The following is a 20,890-nucleotide window of genomic DNA, read 5'->3' on the forward strand; positions in this document are numbered from 1 at the left end:
ATGATAGTAACAAGACTGCTCTCCCGTGGTTTTAAAGCCCAAACTCTGAAATGAAATGTCCCACTGCTACAGAGAAGCTGTTGCATTGGTGCTGTTAGATAAGTGGCCTTCACACTTGTTAATGCCCCCTGTGTAAAATATAAATAAATCATTGGGCCTTCACCCCATCAAATGTATCACAATAGTGTTACATTTTCAATGTTTAATTCTGTCTAAACATGTTTAAACATTGTAGTTAAGTTCTGTTACTCTTTTTAACAAGCATTTGCAATGCAATAGGTCTCGCATTTACGCAAGTTTAAGCTATTGGCATTGTAAATGAAAATGCCTTTTTTAAAAAAAACATAAATAAAAGGCATTGTCATTTACAATGCCAATAGCTTAAACTCGTTTGCCTCTGCCATCAGCACTGCCGACTCATTCGGCTTGTCTACCCCGCCTTCTTTTGCTCACACTCTCACTCACTTGCTTTAGGCCTCGCTTCACTCGTTTGATTTATTTGCTTCTCCTATTCTTTTATATCAGATTCCATTTCTTGAGTATTTTCTTTTCAACTGTACTTGTGTTATGTGTGTCTGAAATGCCTAATGATTGTGATGAAATCTAAAAAGGATGTTTGTACTCTATATTTTAGGTGTGCTCTTTTGAACTCTTTCAACTTGATGAAAAATCAAGTTGGAGAAACAAAGGGGCATATTATCAAGGGGGTTTATCTCCGCTTTTTTGGCTTTAAAAGCCAAGAAAGCGGAGATAAAATTATCTCCCTATTACCTAGCTGTCGCTAACACCAGTTAGCGACAGCTAGTAGGAGATAGCGACCATCTTGGGCCCCACTTTGCATGTCAGTGATATTTATCACTAATGACATGCAAAGTGGGCGTGCCAAGATGTTAGCGACTGGAAACAGTCGCTAACATCGCTATCTCCTATTACCAACTTTTGGAGATAAAAGCTAACACCTGCCCTGAGCAGTTCTTAGCCATGTTATCCAATGGGAGGTGGATAACATGGCTAAGAGCATTAGCTCGGTAATGCATGAATATTGCTGACTTTTCAGCGATATTCATGCATTGCGGCCGTTTTTTATCGCATTTGTGATAAACCTTGGTAATACCAAGGTTTATCTGCGATAAAAATCGCCGCAGCTCAGCGGTAAAATTTTGTCTCTAACCAAGCAATAGCGATAATTGCTTGGTAATATGCCCCAAAATCTGGTGAACCCAGACTGGTGAATCTTCAGCCTGGTACATTCCAGCAGAACTAACTGCAAATTTAAAAAATATCTTAGTTTTTGCTAAAACAGTACCAGACACAACTGAAAAAAACATAAGTATACAAAAAATATCTTTTTGTCAATTCTTCAAATGTCAGGAATAGAAAAGGTAACATTATTTTAATTCTAATAAAGTGTGGTCCATCGTCTAACTCATAGTGGTCTTTTTTGGTTTTTCCTAAGGCAGAGGCTGCACTGTCTGTTAGGAGACATATGTGTTGCTTATATTGGGCTTAGAAACCACCCATTGCTTGACATTGTTTCACTTCACTGTCACTCTCATGTGCTTGCTTCTTATTCATCAGCTTCCGTGGACTTTTCTTCGTCTTCTGGTGTTTGGTCCTTCCCTGGAGCATATACCTATTACTTGTGCCATTCCACTGCTCTCTTTTCAAGTGATACTTTTTTCATTTTTATTATACACTCAACAAGAGTGCTTTGTATTCCTCTTTCTTGCCTGTGTGGTTTTCCTATCACCCACTTCCCTCGGTTGCCGTTCTTGCTTTGTGCTTGCTCGCCTTGGGGATAGCAAGACCACTGAAATGGAAAAAATGGACATATACGTCAAGAACATGTTCCACTCCCTGTTTGGAAAAGCCTTGTCCCCCCTTGTGTTCCTGATTGAGTGTGCCCATCACTCGCTGGGGCCCGGGCCTCCACCCCAAGCCACGGCATGACCAATAGTGACCTGTCTCCTTAGCTATTAGAAAAGAGACACCATCCTAAAAATTAGCCGTGAAGGCTGCGACATTCAATATCAAGGACATTTGATACTGTGAACCTCATGCTGACCATTCAGACGGCTCACAGGGAATTCCTACCAGCTAAGTGACTATGCCAGAAATGTACATAGCCAAGCTATGCATCTCTTTGAATGCAAATATCATCTCTTTACTGACCTTAAAGCAACTCTGAAATTTGCATGGAAACTCGTGGCCTCCTAGGGTGGGGAGGGGGGCACCAGACTTCACCAGAGGTTACACAGAGCGGTATCTCAGTGACAAATATTGACCTTGGTCCTCCCTTGCTTCTATTGGAGACCACCATAAAATTGTGAACTGCAAGTCTGTGAGTCTGATACTGCATGTGTAGAGCTCTTGAGTGGCCTAAGGTGTATCAGGCATGGCCCTAAGCAGCCAGCCATCGACTGTGATGCCTCCCCGTCCCCCAATTGGGAGTCTGGTTCCCTGGACAACTACTGGTCAGGTCCTCTATGATGTTGATAAGCTCTTACCCTGTTAGCCCTTGGCTGTTCGCTAGGCCTACTGATGCCCGAGGAATGTATTCCTCTATCTCTCTTGACTGTTCACACATTGGGATGCGATGGGGGTGGGTATCGACAGTTCAACTAGATAGGGGGGTTGAAGTGGGTGGCAGGAAGGGGGACTTTATTGTTGTTTTCCTTGAGTTATATTATTTCAGGACATACACTCACCTTCACCTTGCAGCACACCCACTGCTCCTCAATGCGATCAGCGTGATCACTATGAGCTCTACTAGCAACCTCCACAACATCTTACACTGATATGTCTGCCCTTAGATGCCTTGCCTGGAATATCCGCAGACTAAATGACCAAGGCAAGGCCCACTTTTATTTGCTTATCGACATAGCATTGACATTTGCTGCCTGCAGGAACTCCATCTAACTATCCCTATACATCTTCAACTGCAGACCAGTTGGCAGGCAGAATAATACACAGTGGTATAATCTAACTATGCACACGGTGTGGCTATTCTTATTTGCAAAGGCCTCTAGTGGCACACCCGCACATCCATATGCGACAAACGGGGCAGATATGTCATTCGCAGGGTTAATTTCTGGACCGACCGCTCACCTTGGCCCAGTATACAGACATTATGTTGGCCCCCTCCCTTTTTATAGAAATATGCAACCAGATCCAGTGCAAGATCCGCAACTCTCAGATGGGGCAGGGGTTTTAATATTTTGCTAGTCCACCACCTTGACCGATCCAGTGATACAAGACAACCGCACCCAGGGGCTGCAGCTCAAATACACCTCACCATGAGCTTGTGGGTATTTGGAGACAAACACCCCCAAGATAGAGAGGGTGCTTGCCCTACACACAGTACCTAGTGCAGGATGGAATACTGGCTGGTTAAGAAAGACCAACAGGCACATGCATCAAACTTGAAAATAGCCATTCTTTAATTGCGAAATTTAAGGAATCACAAATAAAGAATCGCTATATGCAAAGCATGAGCGTTTTAGCGAATAATCAGCAAATCAGTAATAATCACAATTGCAAATTGCGATATAATATAATAAACTCGCAATTAAAGAAAACCTAATTGCGATCATGCAATTAGCGATTTATCTATTAGCGAATCCGCAAATAGCGAAATCGTTATTTGCGAGGTCGCTTTTTGATGCACACTGATGACATCACAACCAGGAAGTCAGCCAGCCCATGCTTCATTCAGTGTTCAGTTGCAGCGAGAGTTGGAAGCCGAGTGCAGGAGCAGTACAGTACATCCAACACCTCTGTTTGCAGACCTGTCCCTTGTCAAAAATGGATCCAACTACATCAGGGGAGAGTACATCAGCCAGGAAACGCAAAGTCAATTTTAGTGAGAAAGAAATTGACACACTCATAGAGGATGTAGTCATAAGCCATGACAATATCTTTGGAAAACTTTCACTGAAGGTCCCAGAGGCAGAGGAAGAGAAAAACCTGGCACAGGATCCAGAATAAAGTATATGCAGTGGGGGTCACACACTGCTCAAGTATTGAACTGAAAAAGCGTTGGTACGACCTGCGCAGCCGTGCAAAAGAAAGGATTGCTGAGAGGCTGAAGGAAGCCAAGAAGACCGGAGGGGGACCACCAACACATCCTGGGAACACACCCGTGGAGGACCTGGTGGAGTCCACACTCCAGCATGAAGCTGTGGTGGGAGTGATGCAGCTGGACACATCTGGAGTGGCCAACACATCTCAAGGTAGGATGCATGCAAGTGAACATTACAAGAGACATATTAACATTTGCACATCACCTCAGTTCAGCACAAGTGTACAGAAAGCAACTCCAGTCCACATTTTCCAGCTACAACAAAGTGCATTATGGGAGACACAGGCAGGTTAGGCAGGTTCGTAGGCAAACACACAATGAGAAGTGAAAACACGTGAACAATGTGTGACAGTCATTAATTTACTATGAGCAAATTATGCTTAATGTGACATGACATCACACTCAAAAATGAATTAAGATTTGCACTGTTTAACATCACAGATGCAGTAGAAGGAGAGGCTGAGGACAGTGACTGCATGGACACCCAGGATACTATGGCTGTGGATGAAATAGACACACTTTTGGTCCCACAAACCACAGCACGTGCTCTCACAACACGCAGGGCAACAGTTCCACCACTGCAGACCATGGAAACTGAGGATGAGTCCCAAAGAACACCAGAGACAAGCCAGGCACCAGGTACACCCACGCCGACACCCCAAGCACAGGTCCAGAATAGCACAGTCCAAAGCCGGAGCCGCAGAGCAAGGTCACTCTTCACACCATAGGAGGACTGATCTACTGATGTCTGGGGTGGTCTGGAGGCTCAGATGCTCCAGGTGCAGCGCCTGAAGGCAAACACCAGGCGGTTAGTGCAGGCACAAATCAGCAAGATGGCAGGTAACATCACTGTACTGACTGATTGTGTGAGGGAACTTACTACAGCTGTGGTCGAGGGCAACAGGCAGACGCAGGAGCTGACCAGGGTGATGAAGGAGGGGCATGTGACACAGACTATGTGACACAGCTATTAACAATCAATCGCCTGAGCACCAACACTGCACTGCTGTCCCGCAGGTCTTTCAACATGCAGATTGAGATGTCCCATTGTAGTGGGGTTGTGGCCAAGGCACTGTGCTAGGTAACAAATGCAGTGGAACAAATGCATGCTGCCACTGTTGGGGCTATCAATGTGAATGGGGAAGAGGGGAGTGAGGAAGCATCAAGCCTTATTAGTTTATCAATGCCTGTCACCACTTCCAGGAGGCGCAACACTCGCAGCACAAAACCTTCCACCTAGCCAACATGAGGGATGAAGATGATGCAGCCAAAAGACGTCTGGGTGTGCGTGGGAGGAAGAGATAGACTGGCATGTCCAGTGACTTTCAACAATGGTGAGGTAACTATTGCCAAAGACATTACTAGTGACTGACTTTCAAGTCAAATGATTATGTCTTTGTATAATTTTTCAAGAATGCTATCCATGTGCTACTGTGCACCTGATATGGGTGCTTCAACACTACAAGATATTTTATTTGCGAAAAATATAGTTAAGTCAAAAATGCTGTGTATTGTCTCAACATTACTCACATCAGAAATAATTTTGTGTAATTTCTGTACGTCTCCTGTGCCCTTCTGCTGCACTTACCTCATGTGCTTTATGTTGTTGTGCCCCTTCCTGGTTGTCGTCGTCGGACTCGCTGTCAGACACCTCAATGGGAATGCCTCTCCTTGTGGCTATGTTGTGTAACATGGCACATGCAGCCACAATCCTGCAGCTTTGGTTGGGTTTGTACTGTAATGCTCCTCCTGTCTTGTGTAGGCATCTGAAGTGGGTCTTTAACAACCCAAAGGTGCGCTCAATGATGTTCTGGGTGGAGATGTGCGCAGCATTGTATCTCTGCTCATTGGGGGTTGTTGGATTGAGGTAAGGCGTCATGATGTACTGACGCACGGCATATGCGCTGTCACCTACAGGGAAGTAAGCAAAGGGTCAGTGACGGTAATGCATTGGCATACGTACAATGTCTGACGAGTGTGTACGCCACTCTGGCAAAATATGTAGGAATCATGGGAGCTTCCTGGGTATTGAGCCACATTGTCAGTAATAATATATTTTGCATTGCAGACTACCTGTATGTTTAGCGAATGAAAGCATTTCCGATTCCTAAATATATATTAATTAACTGCCGGTGGACATATTGCTACATGGGTACAATCAATGCATCCTAATACATGTGGGAAGCGGGCTAGAATTCCTGGTTGGTCTTATTCTGTTCATGTGGGGTTGTGGGAAAGCTAATGTGGTTTTTGATCCTTGACATCATGGCATTAAAGAATGATTCGAAAAAATGTGAAAGGGCGCTTTGTGACACCCCTTCAGCTACAACTACTACTCCCTGAAAACTGCCTGACGCAAGTAGGTGCAGGCAACATAGCACCTGCACATGAGTGGGTATTGCATTGGTCCTACGAGCCTGATGCCGCAATATGGGATCCAATTCTAGGATCATGGCACCACTAAGCCTATACTTCTCGTATATTTCCTCATCTGTTTGTCCAAGCAATGTAATGCGGACTCTGAAGATGCGCTCCTAAAATTCTCCTCCTTCTGTGTGCTGCTGCCTGGAGCCTCATCCTCCTCGCCATCAGGTAAAGAGCTGCCATTGTGGAAGGTTAAGAAGCATTCTGGGTGTGTTTAAGTAGGTTTCTGTTGAATTTCAGCTGTATGGTATGTATTTTCACTTATGATTACCACCTGGTTGTGATCCTTCTTAAATTGCACTTGCAAAATTGCGAATTTCTGTAAAAAAGCTATTTGGGAATTTTCATGCATATGATTGTGATTCCTTATTTGAGAATCACTATTTGAGAATCGCTAATATTATAATTGCTAATAAGGATTCGCAAAGTATGTCTCAGAATTATTTGCGATTCCTTATTTTTGCGAATGATTGTGTTTTCGCATATTTTGGGTTCATTGGCTAATTTGCGATCGCAAACAGGTTTATTTTGCGATTCGCAAATTTAGTGAGCTGATTTTTGTTTGATGCATGTGCCTGCAAGTCCGCTGGACCGCGGCAACTGAGCACTTCCCTAGAAAACTTTTTGATCATGCTCCGGTCCTCATAGAGCTCATTCTCTTGACTGAGAGTGAGTGACTGACCGCACTCCTGGAGCCTTTCTACAAACTCCGTGACCTGATATTCCGCAATAAATTTGATCAAGCATCATGGAATACTTCTGTCATAATACCTGATCCGTGACTTCAGCCTCACCCCACGGAGTCATTTGAGGTTGTTATACGAGGTACGTGCATCACCAAGCAAGCTGAGGTACCGAAAGCGATATGACCCCAAAAGAATAACGTATAACGATCTAAACTGCCAGTGACAAATTAAAAAAATATCTCCCTGCTTGTAATATTCCCATTGTTGTGGGGCTATTATTGCATCTAGGGAGCAGGATGTCTTCTTTGAATTATTGTAACTGAAAGTCACTTCTTGTAAAAAAAACATTAATGACATTTTAATTAATATCACTATGGGGTCGATTCCGATCCGGTAAAAAGCGCTCCGAATTGCCGTTCAGAGTGTTTTTCCCCATACGATTCGTACCCATAAGCGTCTCCGTTCGAACGACGAAGTACGATCCGTACCAGGAGCCGTACGACTCTAATCTCCGTACGACTCTCCCTCGGAACCCGCTGTACGCGACATCTGTACGGTTCGCGGCCGATTTTTCCGACCCGGCAAGTTTGATTCGTGTTGGGTACGCACCGTATCACCCGTTTCCTATGGGAGCTGAAAACAGCCGTAAAAGCAGAGTTCGACCCGAAACAGGTACGGAACGCCCCCCCCCCCCCCGGGTACGGCGCGTACACCCCATGATTGCAGGGGTACGCGCCGTACCCCTGCGATCATGGGGGGTACGTGCCTTACACCCGGCGTACATGGGGTACGCACCGTTCCCCATGTACGCTGGGTGTATGGTGCATACCCCATGTATGCTGGGTGTACGGCACGTACCCCCTTGATCGCAGGGGTACGGCACGTACCCCTGCGATCATGGGGTGTATGCGCCGTATGGTGTGTATGTGATTGTGCGATTTTCCGTACGAATAGCCCTTACCTGACGTGGACCGTACGACTCGCGTCCTGGTACCCCGGTCGGGATCGTACTCGTCGGGTCGTATGGGGTCTGTACGAGTCGTACGGAAACGGCTCCGGATGCGAGTCGTGCGGACGGTGATTTTACCGGATCGGAATCGACCTCATGTGTATAAACTGTACTAGCATCTGCTAGTGAGTGCTTACTGAGTTCACTAATAAATGACATTGCTCGGCCTGTTGCCCAAAGCTTTGCTAGAGTGTTTGGAGATTTGCAGTCTTCTCTGAAGAGATGTCCCAGACAACATCGGGTCCATGAATGAAAAGATGCGTCTTCAGCCCTCTTGGCGGGCATTGGCTAGGTTTTAACGGGAACTGCTTGCTTCTTGCAGAACTTGTGATGCTATCTATGGAGATATTCAGATATTTAGGGCCTGGCAGCGTTAGCTGATTTTTTACTAATTGCAATATTTGTGTTCATGGATTTCTTCCTGATTGACAAGATAATTAAGAGTAGTTTCAATAGATTAACAGAGGAGTTGCCCAGTGATGCTGTATGTTATTTGGGGTTTTGACTGTGTTAGGGTGAGACTAGAGGAACATTTAGGAACCAGGCTAACTTTTAATGGGCCTAATGAGGAGTTTCGCTGGGGGATGGAGAGCTGGACCGCTCTCTTCTTGCAGGAAAGAAGCAGATGACCTTTTTCGATGCAGCGACTTGACCTGGAAGATTGTTAGGCTTTACCTGCTACAGGGAGTGTGATAGCTGGATTGAAGGGATTTCAGACAACTAGAGTGTTCAGCTGTGGGAAGATAGAGTAGTCTTGTACAGTTTATTTGAAGGTTTGTGAGTACAGGATTGGGCATCTAGGAAGTCTGACAATGTCTTAGTGGTGGGTAAGAGAGGTGCATCCAGAGTGAAGCTGGTTTAGTGGGGGTAGACTAAGTTTGACAGGAAAGTTGAGCTGTACAGGTTCTCGGGCTGTGTCATGTGGTGAGGGCTGCAGAATTGTTGGATTATTGCCTCGTTAAGTGTCAGGGGTGTAGCTGCTGTGTAGGACTAGGGTTCCAGGGGTGCATATTCTCCTATGCACGGGGGGGTTGTGGGAGCTATGAAGCCACAGTAGAACAATTGCTATAGTGGCATGTGAGTTTACGTGGTGTGCTCAAATGTAGCCTTTCTAAGCTTGCCTGAGATTAGATGATCTAGTAGAGGGCACTTGAAAGGCAGGAGCCAGGCCTGTGGTAATTATAGGCAGACCTGCAGACGGCAACTGAAGGCCACTGAGTCAATTGATATGGATTGCACAAACACTTAGGCTTCCAGCCCATTTTGTGAGACAGGTAGGCTTTCTTGTGAGTAGCGGTTTTGGAGGATTCAATCGCTTGGAATGTAATGTTCTGGCTAGTTGGCAGTTGTCCAGAAGGGTTGAGTGGAGTATGGAATTTGTGAGTGCAAAGTGGTGGTTAGGTATGAATGTGGGTGATGGGGGGCACAGGCATTGGCCATGAATTTGGAGGGTCTATGGTGGGGAGCAGTTCAGGGATGGCAACGATTGACCTAGTGGTTAAGGCCGGAAAGCCAAGCGACCTAGTGAAGGCAGGTCAAAGAAGAAAAGTGGTGCTGTGCTGAGACAGACCTTGTGGAGCTAGATGGATGCCAGGCTAGGTATTCATCTAACATCAGGCAAGAAGACACAGAAGTCCGAATTGATGGGATGGGCCCAACTTGGGCAATTAATTGACTATGGTGGACTGGCGTGGGCACCACGGTGCCAATTTCCACTCTGAGGCCTTGAGACCTGGCCCCTCATACAGATGCGAGTTATGGAGGGGGGTGAAATGCTTTTTGTAGTGATGTTGTGGTTGAAAAGTGTATTTTATAAATCCTATTATGGGGGCTGTTTTGGGTAAGTTCAGGTGTTTTTTTATACTGTTCACTGGAAATTATAAGTAGGAAATTTTACTTACACAGTGTCAATATCATATATGAGGGCCCTAATGATCTAGCTAATGGGATCATGAGTTAAGGTGTTAGAGTTTGAGGGGAAGTGGATTTTGAGAATGGTGCAGCCACCCTTGTTTGTATTTGGGGCATGTGGGAAGGTGTCTATATTTGAGGTGTTTAGGGAAAAGCTAATGTGATAAGTAGTAGGGGTAAAAATTCAGGTTGTATCTTCTAGGTGTGGGGCACATGAGGTTTCGGCTTTATTCTAATGATGTAACAGTGAGTGGACATATCTAAGGAAAGTTCATGAACAGATGAGATAGGGTATTTTGTGACCTAAGGTTCCTCAAGAACCTGAAACTGAATTTATAAAGATTTATGTTGGTGGATTTAACTATTATGTGACAATGCCATTGAGGTTGATTTAAAGCTCACATGGCTGTTTAGAGTAGCCAGAGATTTGGGGTTTTGCGTCATACATTATAAATAATTTCTTTGTAGTGGTAAAAGAAACATCACAGAAAGTTGCAGTTGATGCATCCTCTTTGTTAGTGAAAAGTAGAAGGTCTGTCTTTCTTATTACAGGCTTTATGCTATAATACTTATCTGCAATACGATCCTCTGGGTTGTGGTGAGGGTGTTGTGTTTGAGGGGTTTGTCTGAACCTTTGTGAAGAATGAGGGATTTACTATTTCAGAGATGTTTTTCCAAGAGTCAATAGTTTGATGGTGTTAGACCTGTCAGCCTTAGGGTGGTCTTCCCCCAAACTTTTCACCTTTCTCCTCCATTTTTTGCTGATCTCGTTTTTGCTAACCTTAGTACTCTGCACACTAAAGTTCGTGTGTTCACTCTTTAAAACATGGTAACATTGGCTCATACCCAATTGGAATATTTCATTTACTTATAAGTCCCTAGTAAAGTGATACCTCATGTACCCAGGGCCCTGTAATTTAAATGATACTAGTATGCCTGTAGCACTGATGTTGCCATCCACTTAAGTAGCGCTCTAAAACATGTCTCAAGCCTGCCATTGCAGTCGGTGTGTGCAGTTTTAAACTGCCATTTTAACCTGGCATAGTAAACCTTTAACAAGGCCCAAACCTTCCTTTTTAATACATATAAGTCACCTCTAGGGTTGGTCCTGGACAGCCCAGAGGGCAGGGTGCAAGGTATTTAAAAAGTTGGAAATTTACTTTTAAGTTTTACATGTCCTGGGAGTGAGAAACTCTTCAATTCATTTTCACTACTGCAATGCCTACCTCTCCAATAGGATAACACTTGAGTCACCTTGTTACATTTAGAAAACTTTTAGAAAATTAGCATTTTTCTGCCTTAGCCATTTGGTGTCTGCAGCCTGTCTCTGGGTCACGGCTGGGTGTGGTTGAAAGTTGGGCATTCTGTATTCCTCCTAGATAGTCACCCACAATAGGGAGCTTAAGAGTGGCAAGATGGAAGGGAGGAGTTGGGCACAGCACTACTTATATTTGAATAGCTTTGTCCTGCCTCCACACAAAGGACAGCATAGCCCCTTTAGATAGTCTGGAGCCAGGGCAAGGAAGGCAGGACACCTGCACACTTCAAAAGGAGACCTCTAGAAGCTTTTCCTACTTCAAAGGCAGAACTGGTTATATAGATTGGACCTCAGACACCAAGTCTTCAGTATACGTCTGCACCAATAGATACTCTGCCAGGAAGAAGGACTGCTGTGCTGCTGAAAGGGCTGCCATCCACTGGATTGCTGCTCTGTGAGTCAGTTGTACTGCCGTGCTGACCTCCTACCTACTGCCCACCTGCCTGAGTGAGACAGACTGGACCTGCATCTTTGGAACCAAGGACCACCAGATTGACTCCAAAGCCAGTTGGCTGGCATCCTGCTAAAAGGGCTGCCACTCTGCTGGACTGCTACTCTAAAGGACAGCTGCCCTGTTGTGCTGACCAGCAGTCCTCCTGCCTGAGCCAGAAGGACTATACCATCATCTTGTGAACTCAGGACCACCAAACTGACCCCAGGGCTAGTTGGCTGGCATCCTGACTAGAGCGTCAGGGACGGAAGGCTCCAACAACCCTGGACCCAGCACCTGATCTCTGCCATCTATGAGTCTGACCCTCCCAAATGGTGCCACCCAAGTTCGGGAAACTTGGAAGCCAGCCCATCTGTGGATCCAGCAGAACCTACACATCACCTCTGCTGCGTGGCGCAAGCCTGAGTCGAACTGACACATCGCCTCTACTGTGAGAGCTCTTCTAGCGCAAGGACTCCGCATCGACCTCGCAGCCCACATCGGTACCACCGATGTGCAAATTTTCCCCAACACATGTCCTCACATTGTAAATTCCTCATCAACAGCAGCCTTGACATTGATGCAGGTTCTCTCATCGCAACTTCACCCTGACAAAGATTGTGGTTGCAGCTTGAATAGGGTTTCCCACTCCCCTCAACCAGTAACCCAAATCTTACTGATGGGATAGATGACTCTGGTCCAACATGATATTAGATTTGGAGAACTCTTGAATGGTAGGTGATGGCTGTTGTCAATCCTGTATTGTTGCAAGCAATGTGGTGTTTCAGTCTCAAATGAAATAGAGTCAGAGTTTAGTCGTGATCATCAATAGTGGGGTCTTTGACCGCAAATTACCATTGGTACAAATCACTAGCAGTGGGGTATTGACAGATTTCTGACACAAACAAACCAGAAAAAGGCAAGAAGTTTTCCCCATAGTGGAGATGGAGGATGGGGCAGTGGAGACCACAGTCATGCAGGACAGAGACTTCCAGGTTAAAAGGACATGTAAGCTGGACCAGTGACGCTAGGTTCAGGGGAGATCAGAGGTACTTCAAGGGCTAAATAGGTTGAGCCCTATAAAGACCCTGTTAAAACTCAAAGTGGATGTCTGACATCATGGATTATTACAACTCTTTTGTATTAAGTAGATCCAGTTTTAGTTCCCACACATTTACTGTTTATCTTTACTCTGTTCCCTCTGTCATCTTCTGGTAATATTGTCCTCTGTGACTGTGCTCTGGTGTTTTCTCCCTTGATGTCTGTGGTATTCATTATATAAGGGTCTTCGCTCCTGTGTCCTGTCTACAATATCTGGCTGTTAGATCTGGGGGTCTCTAGTTGGCAATGGTTATCACCTTTCTCCACATAGGGACCCTAACTTCTAAGTCAGGATAAGGGGATTACACTCCTTAATAACCCCTGCTCACCCCCTTGGCAGCTTGGCACGAGCAGACAGGCTTATCTCAGATGCAGTGTTTTAAGCATTTGTGAATATACACAGTAATACAGTGATAACACTACAGATGGACACAACACAGGTTTTATAAAAATAAGTATTCTTTATATAGACATAAACACAAGACCACAAATGACAAAAATCCACAATACTACACTTAAGATTACTTAAAAGATGATTAAAGACTCTTAGTTAAAGTTGATGGTAGATGCGACAAAGTTCTCAACAAAGTACCCAGATGCGTAAAGCAAAGTAGACAAAAAGACTCGCAGAAGGGGAGATGCGTCGTTTCCCTCACCCGGGGGAACGGTTGGGTCCTTCCTCAATGCTTGCGCAGAGTAGGGGACTCGTCGTGAGCCTCACCGGTGCGGAGGTGATGCGTAGATTCTCGGCCTGCGGGCCCGTTGCGGTGCGCCAAATGCGCCTTGATGCGATGCGATGACGATGCGATGATCCAGTTGCGATGCGATGATCCAGTTGCGATGCGAGAAGATGGCGCCCTTGATGCGGCGATGTGATGACGCCCTGGAAGCCTTGCGACGACTCTGTACTATGAGCCGTAACAGGCCATGCGACGCACTTCTCCGGCGATGCGATGGCGACTCTCTTGATGGCGTCATGCTTCTCCGGCAATGTGACAGCAGGCAGCTTCGATGAACCCATGCTTCCAGGGAGATGCGGCGAAGGCTCGCTTCTCCGGCGTTGCGATGATTTCAGCTGCGGCGGCGACACGCTTCCTCTCAATGAGTCGCGCTTCCAGCTCCCAGCGGCACGCAAGTGACTGGAGTCAGAATTCCCAGCAAGGAATTTCAGGAGGGAGCTGGAGGTGAAGTCTTTTGGCCCTGGGACTTCAGCAGGAGGCAAGCACAGTTCAAGCCCTTGGAAAATATTCTGTAGATGAAAGTCCTTAAACGTTCCTTCTCCTTTCGCTTGGCAATGAAGCAACCACTGGAGGCCAAACCAGCACACTGCACACTGGCAGAGGGGCAGTCCAACTCCTGCAGCTTCCTTGGTTCTTCTCCTTGGCAGAAAGGTTTCTTGTTCCACAAGTGATCTAAAGTCTGTGGGACTGGGTCCCAATATTTATATCCCAAAATCCGTTGTTCTCTGAAGGCAGAGAGGCCTCTGCCTAGCCCAAACCTGTTCCTGAGCAATTTGTTGACATGACTCTCTTCTTCCTTTCACTCTGCAGGGCAGAGACATCAGCCGCCCCACAGGAGGTGGAGGCAGCATCGGGGAGGGAAGATACAGCTCTGGAGCACTCTGTTGACAGGATTCCTCTTCTCCTTTCACTGTACAGGGTAGAGACATCAGACAAGCCACAGGGGGTGGAGCCAGCATTGTAGAGGGAAGGCCCAGCCCTATTCCGGTCCCAGGTGCACTCTTCTCTCCCATCTGGATGTAAATCTTCCTCTTCACAACTGGGCTGTCCCAGACTGTCTCCTGGAATTTCCCCAGCCCTGTCACACACAAACCCAGACAAGGAATACACAAACCAGCAGAGGCAGGCTCAAATGGTTAGGCAAGAAAATACCTACTTGCAAACACAGAATATTAAAATAAACTTTACTAAAAGATGTATTTTATTATTCTGAGTTCAGGCATACTAAATTCGAATTTCCACCATGTTCCCTGAGTCAGTTAGGATTGTAAGAATGTAACAATCTTAACTGCCCATTCTGGCCTATGGGACCAGGTAGCCTTCAATAGTGAAAAACGAAAATGGCTGTAATTCACTATTAGAACATGCTACACACATCAGAGCATGTCCTCCCTTATACTTACAATGCACCCTGCCCTGGGCCTACCATAGGGGTGTCTAATATGAAGCAAAGGAAAGTTTAGGGACTGGCAAGTGAGTGCACTTGGCAAAGTTGACATCGCAGTGCTAGACTGCACACAGGCCTTGCAATGGCAGGCCTGAGACACCTTACAAGCTGCTTCTGTGGGTGGCACAACCAGTGCTGCAAGCCCACCAGCAGTATGTGATCTACGAGCCCTGGGCACACATGGTGCACTGTACTAGGGGCTGACAGATAAATCAAATAACCCAATCATGGAATAACCAATCAGTACATCAATTTAACATAGGGAGCACTTGCACTGTGGCACTGATTAGCAGTGGAAGGGTGCCCAAAGCATTAATCCAGCAAAAACATATCAAAACAGAGGAGGCAATCCATCAAAAATGGAAGGGAGACTCACGCCAATTATGTCACGTGTCCCCTCCAGCTGAAAAGTGGGGAGAACTACCCTTCCCCTTGTGAGTTCTCTTCACTAAGGCGGAAAAATCTGGACAGACCATCTGCGTTGGCGTGTTCTGAACCTGGGCGGTGTTCCACCGTAAAGTCCATACCCTGTAGGGAAATGGACCACCTCAACAACTTTGGGTTCTCACCCCTCATCTGCATCAGCCATCTGAGGGGCTTGTGGTCGGTCTGAACCCGGAAGAAAGTCCCAAACAAGTATGGTCTCAACTTCTTCAGTGCCCAGACCACAGCAAATGCCTCACATTCAATTGCACTCCACCTCTGTTCCCGTGGAAGTAACCTCCTACTGAGGAAGGCTACAGGTTGGTCAAAGCCCTCTTCAGTAATCTGTGATAGAACAGCCCCACACCATGCTCTGAAGCGTCTGTCTGAACAATTAATTCTTTTGAAAAGTTGGGTGCCTGAAGCACGGGTGCTGTGCACATGGCAGTCTTCAGGGCGTCAAAAGCCTTCTGACAGGTGTCAGTCCAGTTCACTTTCTTGGGCTGCTTCCTGGAAGTCAGCTCAGTCAAGGGCGCAACAATGTTGCCATACCCCTTGACAAACCTCCTGTAGTACCCCGTGAGTCCTAAAAAGGCTCTCACCTGTGTCTGAGTCTTTGGGGGTTCCCATGCCAGGATGGTATCAATCTTGGGTTGTAGGGGCGCCACCTGGCCGCTTCATACCCGGTGACCCAGGTACACAACGGAACCCTGCCCGATCTGGCATTTACTTGCTTTGATCGTGAGGCCTGCCTTGCGCGGGGCCATCAATACTTCCCAGAGGTGCTGCAAGTGTTCTTCCCAACTGGCGCTGAACACTGCAATGTCATCCAGGTAGGCGGCACTGAAATCCTCCAGCCCAGCCAACACCTGGTTGACCAACCTCTGAAAGGTGGCAGGTGTATTCTTCATCCCAAAGGGCATAACCCGGAATTGGTAGTGGCCATCTAGTGTGGAGAATGCTGACCTCTCCTTAGCCCAAAAAGTCAAGGCGATCTGCCAGTACCCAGACGTCAAATCAAACGTGCTGAGGTACAGTGCAGCCTCTAACCGATCCATGAGCTCATCAGCTTTGGGGATGGGGTGTGCATCAGTCCTGGTGACTGATTTGAGCCCTCTGTAGTCCACACAGAACCGGAGTTCAAGTGTGGCACCCGGCGAGGCAGCCTTTGGGACCAAGACCACTGGGCTGGCCCAAGGACTGTTGGAAGACTCAATGACCCCTAAAGCAAACATCTTGGAGATTTCCAACTTAATGTAAGCCCTAACCTTGTCAGTCACTCTGTAAGCCTTGTGCTTCACAGGAGGACTGTCGCCAGTGTCCACATCATGGACGCACCACTCTATGACACCAGGAACCAAGGAAAATAGATCAGAGAATTGCGCCAACAGTTGCCGACAATCTTGCTGCTGATTAGGGGTCAGTGTGTCAGAGAGGCTGACACCATCCACTGACCCATCCTGCTCTGCTGCAGACAGGAGGTCAGGAGCATGCCCACTTCGGACCTTTCTAAGTGGGGCTTCAGGCGGTTAACATGAAGGACCCTCAAAGGGTTCCTTGGAGACTGCAAGTTCACCAGATAGGTGCCATCACTCTTGCGCTCCACCACCTCGTATGGACCGGTCCACCTGTCCTGGAGCGCACAAGGCTCCACAGGGACCATGATCCAGGTTGAAGCTCAATCAGAGTGGCATTCTGATCGTACCACTGCTTCATCTCTTCCTTGCTGGCTTCCAATTTCGCCTGAGCGAGATCCCTAAAACGCCGAGTCTGATTCCTGAAGGCCAGCATGTAGCTATATACATCCTGGGGAGGTTTCCTGGGAGATTGCTTCCAGCCTTCCTTGACCAGACTTAAAGGTCCTCTTACCGGGTGACCATACAAAAGCTCAAATGGGCTGAACCCTAGAGACTTTTGAGGCACCTCTCGGTAGGCAAACAGAAGGCATGGCAAGAGGAAGTCCCACTTATGCCTCATTGGTTCTTCAAGACCCATGATCATGACCTTAAGGGTCCGGTTGAATCTTTCAACCAGCCCATTACCTTGTGGGTGGTAAGGAGTGGTGAACTTGTAGGTAACACCAAGCTCCTTCCACAGAGACTTCATATAATTAGAAATGAAGTTTGTACCTCGGTCAGACACAACCTCTCGGGGGAACCCCACACGGGAAAAGATCCCCATCAGTGCACGTCCCACCACGGGGGGCGTCACTGTCCTGGGCGGAATGGCTTCCGGGTACCGGGTAGCATGGTCCACCAGGACCAGGATAAACCTGTTGCCCATGGATGTCTTGGGGTCCAGTGGCCCCACAATGTCAATGCCCACCCGTTCAAAGGGGGTACTGACTACAGGGAAAGGTTGGAGAGGGGCCTTGTGCCTCCTTCCACTTTTCCCACTTGCTTGGCAAGTTTGACAGGTCCTACAATGTGTATCTGAACTCTTCCTCATCTGGGGCCAATAAAAGTGGGAGACAAGCCTTTCAAAGGTCTTGTTCTGCCCCAGATGACCAGCTAAAGGAACATCATGAGCCAAACCCAGTAGGAAGGCTCTGAAGTGCTGGGATACCACCAGCACATGGGCTGACCCAGGCTCAGCAACCTTAGGCTCGCTATACAGGAGACCATTCTCCCAGTAGATCCAATGTGATCCAGACTGATCACCTGCTGCCTGGTTTGTGGCCTGTTGCCTCAAACCCACAAGAGAAGGGCACTTCTGCTGCTCTTCACAAAATTCCTCCCTGGAGGGACTCCCTTCTTGCTGCCAATGGGTCAGTTCAGGTAGGTTCCCCAGTTCAGGAACTTGCTCACCAGTGGGTTCCAGGGCAACCCCCTCAAGGTCAGCCTCTTCCTGGACCGTGGGAACAATAGAGGCTGGTTTACCACGCCCCTTACCTCTTCTCTTTAAGGCAGGTCCCTGGGCCATATTGTCAGGCTCCAGGGTCTCTTGTACGCACTTAGCTGCCATAGACCGAGTGGTCACACATGCCCACTCAGGCAGACCCAACATCTCTAAATGCGCCTTCCTCTCCACCTTCATCCAAGGGGAGTTTTCTAAATCATTGCCTAACAGACAATCAACAGGCATGGATGGCCTCACAGCTACTTGAAGAGTACCAGAGACCCCCCCCCCGACTCAAAGGGAACTTAAGCCACCTTGCAATGGCTCTCTGTGTTGTCAGCAGCAACAAGTAGGAAGAATGCATGAGGGACTACCTGCTCTTCAGAGACCAAGTGACACTTGACAGCTGTCACACTTGCTCCGGTGTCTCTGAGAGCTGAATGGCCAATCCTGTGCTAACCCCTCTGCCTGAATGATATGGTGAATGTTCAAAGTGTTGATTTTCCTTTGGTTTAGCTATAGTCGATGTCTTGTATTTAATTAGGTATTGTATACGGGGAAGTGGTATTTGAGAAGGTGGATTTTAGGGTGCCTGGTTTAATTTTAACTGATTCAGATAAATATTTGCACATCACTGTCACCTAGATTAAAATGCAGCTGGTATCACCTGATGCCATTAGCCAATACTACTGTAGAGGTATTTGAAAGGCTCTGACAAAAGAGAGCTTCGAGCGGCAAGCCCATTCCAATGCTGGCATGCATGATCATATGTTTCTAATTTGCACTTAATCACCCTGCTATGTGATTACCTCTATGTAACCACAAAAAATGTGTGCCATTTCCTCACTCATGTTCAGTGTCTCTGCTCTTGGCAGAATGTGGTTTGGTCTAGCTAGCTGAAAGGATCACAGGACTTGCTGGGGCCATATTTGTTATGTTAGGTTATTTTGATTTATAGCGCGCACGGATACTCACGAGTGTCCCGGGCTCTCTGCAGGAGGCCACTGCAGCTTGGGCCACCCGTTGCCCCTGCAGCGCTGCCAATGACCATATGTACACAACTATTAACCATCACACTCCTACAAGTGTGACAAATCAGACTATTCCAGACCTCAAAGATATAAGAATGTCTTGGGTGGCAGGTATTAGTTATTTTATTGTATATTGAATTAATAAACAATTGTTGTTGTCTTCACCTCTAAAAAACATCCCTTTAAGTGGCACACTGACATAAGTGCCGGTGTTGGCAATTAAATACTGGTGCAGAGCACCAAAATCCACCGGCTCAAATGAAGCACTGCAGAAAGGGCTGCAGACACTTGTGCAACCCTTTCTATAATACAGATAGCGCTAGCACACTTATATTGCCAGCGCTTTCATCAGAGGGGGTTTTCTCATTTTCACGGGGGCGTGGCCCCATGCATATGAGGGAATCCCTTTGCCTCTGTGCACACACCATGTTATAGGCACAGGCGCAGAGGCAAAGAAGCTGTCAGGAGGCACACTGACAGTGTGTTACTTAAACGGTGGTGTGCTGTCAGTGTGGCCCCTGGTGGCAGCCCTTTGGATGGAGAAAAGGGGGTCCTATGGACACCCCAAGATATCCCCAAGCAGGCAGGTGCAGTGAGTGACTGCACCTGCCTGCTTGGGGATATCTTGGGGTGTCCATAGGCAAGGGGATCTCTCTCCTCTCTTAAAAGTGCCGACAAGTTGCTGCCTGAAATTGAAACGCAGAGCTGCTGCTTCAAAAGTCACCCAGTTTTTCACTTGAATGCGCTGCCCTGGGGGCAGGGCATTCAATGTAATAGGGCACACTTTCCCTGCTTGCGCCTGGCCATGGCACAAACAGGGAAAGTGTACCCTATGTGTAATAGGGCCTTGGTGTCTACCAAAGAAAAGAGGATTGGATAGGGTTTGTCACCATACAGGCGATCTCCATGTTCCTTAACCCCTCAAGGTCCTAACTCACACCTTCTGGAGCTAAAACCCACCCATACAAATCATTTTACCTTATGTATTAATGTATTAGGAGGCATATTATCAACAACAAGCGATATTTATCACTAAATAGGCTTAGCAACATTTTTTTATCGTCGCGTATCGCTGGATTTTATTGCAGAGATAACGTGCTATTAGCAACGTTTATCTCCAAAGCGATAAAATATCCGACGATAGCTGTGAAATGCATGAATATCGTTGGATATCCAGCGCTATTCATGCATTATCGCTAATAGGGCCTTAGCCTGACTATCCAGCTCCCATTGGATATACAGGCTAAGAACTGGTCTGAGCAGGCTTTAGTTTTCAGCGATATTCGCACTTAGCTACGCCTGCGTTGATAATAGGGGATAGCGATGTTAGCGACTGCTTTCAGTCGCTAACAGGTTGGGTACGCCCACTTTGCATGTCATTAGCGATAAATATCGCTGACATGCAAAGCTGGCCCCAAACCGCTCACTAACGCCTTCAAGCTGTCGCTAAC

This window comes from Lissotriton helveticus, chromosome 7 (genome assembly GCF_964261635.1).
Source record: "Lissotriton helveticus chromosome 7, aLisHel1.1, whole genome shotgun sequence".
Classification (NCBI taxonomy): domain Eukaryota; kingdom Metazoa; phylum Chordata; class Amphibia; order Caudata; family Salamandridae; genus Lissotriton; species Lissotriton helveticus.